This window comes from Ixodes scapularis, unplaced genomic scaffold (assembly GCF_016920785.2).
Source record: "Ixodes scapularis isolate PalLabHiFi unplaced genomic scaffold, ASM1692078v2 PGA_scaffold3__209_contigs__length_174095766, whole genome shotgun sequence".
In the NCBI taxonomy this organism is placed as follows: Eukaryota; Metazoa; Arthropoda; class Arachnida; order Ixodida; family Ixodidae; genus Ixodes; species Ixodes scapularis.
This window is the reverse complement of record NW_024609868.1, coordinates 80,131,177-80,136,744: the sequence shown is the minus strand read 5'-3', so window position 1 is coordinate 80,136,744 and position 5,568 is coordinate 80,131,177.

Below are 5,568 nucleotides of genomic sequence, written 5' to 3'. Positions count from 1 at the left end.
GCTGGAGAGAGAAACCAACGAACGGTGTAGAGAGAAATAACGATTAGTAGAAAAATACAAAAATTCCGGTCCTCCGTAAAGGGCGGTAGCTTGCGTCACCTAGGTATAGCCAGGAGCTCATGGGTCTCTACAAGTCCTCTCCTCCCTCCCCCGAAAGTCGCCCGCTCCTAAACCCCATCCCCTACTTCACCCAGTCAGCCCCGTTATTTTATTTCTCCTTGCCTCAGGGTTTAGATTACGATGGGGACAAACTCGCACGGGGACAGGGAGTCGTTACTCCTTACCCATATTTGTTCCGCACCCTACGCAGGCGCGCTCGCGATACTGCCGGTAGTAGCCTACTCTGTAAACGGCCGGGCGACGGAAAGTTTTACGCAAGCACGTGTTGGCTGCGACAGCACACCTGCGTATCCCGTCTTCTTAACTGCATTCTACCCCAAACCACCAGATCGACAGCCCGTATTATTTGCCAACATTTCCAAACGGCTTCTTTTAACCTTTGAGCATCCATATGGTCAGCACTCTTCTCTCCTCCTCTTGCCACAGGAGCGGGGGTGAGCTCAACACCACTCAACACCTCCTGTGAGCTACTCCTTTGCTCTATGTCCCGAATGGAAAGGAGGAATTGAGGAGAGTTTCCTCCCTTCTGCTTATTGGGCGACGTTGTGAAAAAAGTGTTTTGTGGATTTACACCCCCTGGTTACGCATTTTGAGCACCATTGTTTAGAGTAATATGCGCCTTTATGATTATGGAATAGGGTGCTACTATGTGGAACACCCTTCACTTCCTGAAGGGTGTAAAAAGGGTGCAGGAAAGGGTGTCAATTGTGCTGCAGTGTTGAAAATCTACAACTTACCGGCCTCGTAAACCTTGTAGCGAGGGGTAGACGGGACAATGACAAAGAAAGCTGTCTCAGCGCGACTCTGTAATTTTACAAGAAAAAACCGACCTGTGAAATACACCTTTGACGAAAAGTTTAGGTGGCTACATGCAGGCGTTGATTTTTACTGTCGAGTACAATGAACGGTAAAGCAGTCAAAAGGGTCGTGATACCGGTCTCGCGCGTGCTGCTGATGTCTGTATTTGGTGTTTCTGGGTGTGAGACTGTGAAACCAGCATGTGATATGCTTTCCGTTGCTGCTAAACTCCGTGGATGGCACTTAAGTCGATCCTGAGATCGTCCTTCTGTGCTGACAACTCAATCTAGTCGCTCTAAGCATCCCAGCAAGCCCGAAATTACAATCGTGCGTAGCTTATTTCCTCGTTAAAAGCGTGTTCAAAGATCGCGACACGCTCTTTTTGGGAAGAATTTTCTTCCGAGTGAAGTGGACGACGAAGGGCGCTTGTCGGCGAGTTGCAAGCGATGGCTTCGCCCGCGGAGAAAAAGAGGAGTCGCATACGAATGCGTATACCTATCAGACTCTCGTCAAAACGAGTTATAATAAAATCATTCGGAATCTGCGCGTATTGTAGGGCGAGGCACGTAGCCAGGAGGGGGGGGGTCTCTTTTTTTCCCCGAAATCTTCCATTTTGCTGTGGTCTCCTCTCCCCCTCCCCCTCATACAGCATTTTGACATGGGTACCCCCCCCCCCCCCCCCCTCAATGAATATCCTGGCTACGCACCTGTGTAGGGCTTTCACTGGTCCACACAGTGTAGACCGCGAAAAAAACGAGTTCACGTTTTTCTTTCGCCCTGAGATGAATAGGCGGTTTTGTAGTATAGGACTTGACATATGCAGGAACTTACACCTTTTAAACAATATAAGATCAAAAACGACCTCTTTCAAAAATGACTTCAGTGCCCCTTTTAAGTGTACAACCCCAGAAAATCGCAAAACATCTCTACGACGCTGCTAAGATCGCTAGAATCCTTTTGGGGTGAATTCATTAGCACCGTTATGGTGTGAGCACTGCAAGAAAACGATTTAAGAGTATAAAATATGGCTAAATTCTGCTGTCTATGACACTACTGACATTTTTTTTCTCGCGTATACAAAATCGTGTATTCACTGGAAGAATCAAATTGAAGCCGGAGATCTGGTGGGGCTGTAAGAGGGAGAAGTAGGAATAGGAAAGGTTGTGGGACGTCAGGGTACAGGTCGGAGCATGGCCAAGACGGAAGCCGAGGAGAGCCACGCATCACGTGCAGCGGTCATACAAATTTGTATAAGTGAATATTGTGGCTTTAAATTATGAATACGTGCCTGAGATGGCCCAAAACCCCGAAAATAAATCAAGCGTTGTGTCGTACGCACGTAAAAAAAAAGGGAAAAAAAAAAGAAGAAAGAAACTTTTTTTTTTTTTTTTTTTTGTGCTACGTGTACACGAATCACGATCGTCATCTAACAACTCCGAACACCCGATTCTCGGCGGGTGGTTTTTGAGTAGCAAAAAAGTCAGATTTTAAAGCTCAAACATTTGAGCTTTAAAATCGTATAATTGTCCCAAAAAAAAAAAAAAAAAAAAGAAAACTGCAATCTACAGAAAAGTTTTGGCGAAAGAAGACAATTCAAATGCGCTTAGACCTAAAAAAAATGAAAGCCGTTTACAACTCCCTGTAACGCCGGATTAGAGCGCAGCTCTTGAGGAGGAGGAGGGGAATGGTACTGAGGGGAAAGTCTATCCTTCCTCCCTCCTCCTCACCTCCTCATCCTGTCTGCTACTCCTCCCTCCGAGCGGCACACACGGGCGTCTCACGAGGGTCACGTGACCTCACGGGGGTCACGTGACGTCACCGGGGTCACGCGACCCCTATGAGGTCACGTGACGATGACGGTGACGTTACCTGATGTCATCAGTGACGATGACGATGACGATGCGGATGCCGACGACGTCATCAGTGCCGATGACGATGACGATGCGGATGCCGACGACGTCATCAGTGCCGATGACGATGACGATGCGGATGCCGACGACGTCATCAGTGACGATGTCGATTACGTCATCAGTGACGTAAGTCATGACGTCATCAGGGACGATGCGGATGTCGATGACGTCACTGATGACGTCATCAGGGACGTCACGCGTCCCATAATGCACCGCGCGGTTACGCCGACGGCGACACCGACGCCGCTTAAGCCGGAACGGGCGCCTAAGAGCTGCGCTCTAAAACGAAGGAAGCATACATAAATACCGATATTGTGTAACCCTGCAGGTGGGCAGGGAGCACAAATACTTACACGAAGCTCCGGAATCTTTTCGTTTGTGCAGTCCCTCCCGCATGCACCAAATATGAGGGACCAAAGAAGGGGGGGGGGGGGGGGGGAGGGGACTTTTTATGGTGGTTTTTATGGCTCAGCTTTAGGCTTACGATGTCTCTTCTAAACTGGGTAGCCTTCATACTCTCTTCGACGCCATGGGGCACATACTTGGTCTATTTGCTTTGGAAACGTAATTTAAGTACAACTAATCTGCTTTAAAAGTAGGTAATTACAATTAGAATTATTAGCCCGCTAAAAGTAGCTAGTTTCATATGTGCCTTATACTTTTAAAAAGATTAATGCACTAATTAGTTCGCAATTACTTTGAAAATAATTACTTTGCTTTTAAAACGTGAAAAATGCTGCTTTTTTTTTTTTTTTTTTGGCAATGAAAATATATATGTTTGTCCATTTCTTGTCTGACCGTTATGCTGTTCCAACTTCGTCGCATTTTCTGCCAAATTTGTTTCCTCTGCTTCAAAATTGGTGCGATATGAGATCCGAGTTCTAAAGAAGTTTTTTTTTTTTTTTTTTTTAGTGTTATTATTATTTTACAACACTACACGTACAAAGACTGTTAGCGTTCTTTCTTGTGGGGGCAGTTAAAAGTAAAAGTGGTAAATCAGTGTTAATAGCTGTACAGCGAAGGCGTCCAAGGGAGGCTCGACAGTGGTGTAGCCAGGAATTGTTCGGGGGAGGGGAGTTGAGGTGCCGGGGATGTTCAAGACTTGGAGTGCGCAGGGGGCTCAAAACGCTCGTGTCTCAAGGAGGTAAGGCGAGGGAAAGGAAAGCCGGGGAGGAGAAAGCCGACGGCACGCTGGAGAGAGGAGGAGGTTTCCCCCTCTCCAGCGTTCCGTCTGCTTCTTCCTCCCCAGCCTTCCTTTCCCTCGCCCTACCTGGTATAAGGTTCCGTTTACGCACGAAAGAATGAACAAATAAAACGGAGCACACAACACGACGTCTCTCGATGTCGCGTTCTGTGCCTCGTCCCATTTGTTTGTTCTTTCGTTTTTTTTTTTTTTTTTTTTTTTTTTGGGGGGGGGGGGGGGTTGATGTTTGTGTAAACCTCCCCTTTGCTGCCACTAAAACTCAATGTTTTCTTTTTTTTTTTTTAATTATTATTGCAGTTTTGAGCGAAGCGATTTACAGTGCGCGTCCCTGGTTTTGAGAGTGTGCGCTGGGCTGTAGGTTTTTTCGTCTGTGGAGTGACAGCCTGCGTAGGCGCAATTACGGACACTCGTCTAAATTGCCCCGTTTTTATTCTTTATTTCTGGAAGTTTTTAAGAAAGCATTGTACTATATCTGGAAACAAAAGCTATTTTTGTTAGTCTGTGCGCGACAGAACAAATTTTTATGTTTATTATTATTATTATTTTTTGCTACACCATATACTCAGCCGTGTCAATCTGCAAAGGCCTTGGCTGTGGAAAATATTTGACCACATAGGATAGCCGAAATGCATGGGTATTCCCCGCTCACATGAAATTCAATGAGTCTCACCAATCGAATAACGTATTGTACGTACCCACGGTGCAGCGTTATCCCAACAGGATTTATTTGAGAACGATTTCAAATAACACAATATACCCCTTACAGTGACAGTGTCGACGAGTCACTTCACGACGATTGGACGGAATCCGACTTGTCTTTGGGCACGTTTTGAACCAAGCTGTTCTTTTTTTTTTTTTTTTTTTTTTTTCAGAACTCTAAAGCAAACGAACGTCACGCTACGAACGTCGAATGCACAATGCGGGTGGGGAGTCGCGCTGACCAGCGCGGTTCTTTCATTCACAAAATCCGTCACGTCTCGTCATACAATCAATGATCTTGGAAAACAAAATTCCCGTATACTCCGCACAGCCTAAAATTTTAACTTTTAAACATGTATAGTTCGCGGACTGTACCCAGGACAATAGGTATTCTGCAAATAGCCAAGTTGGCTGTGCGGTGCCGTGTCCTTGACAGTTGCTCATCCGCGCGTTTATGGTAAGCATACTGGCGCAGCGCCTTCAAAGGCGCACGGCCTGACAGAAGGGCACGACGTCACCTATGACGTCATGTGATGCTACAGTCATGTGACTTCATGACATTACTTGACTTCGCGCACACATAAAAACATGTGCCCAGATCGTTCGAACACGTTCTGTGCTGCCCGATCTTTGTCAACTTGATCAAGCTAGTGTAATTTTTTCGCCTGTCGAAGTCACAACATGAAGTCTTCCGTTTTCCCAACAAATCGTCCATAATGTGAGTTGGTCCATAATAACAAGACAAATGCTTGTATTTAGCCAGTTCAACCCCCCCCCCCCCAAAAAAAAAGAAAAAAAAAGAAAACGGTTTGTATTAACGAGACATGACTGTATCAT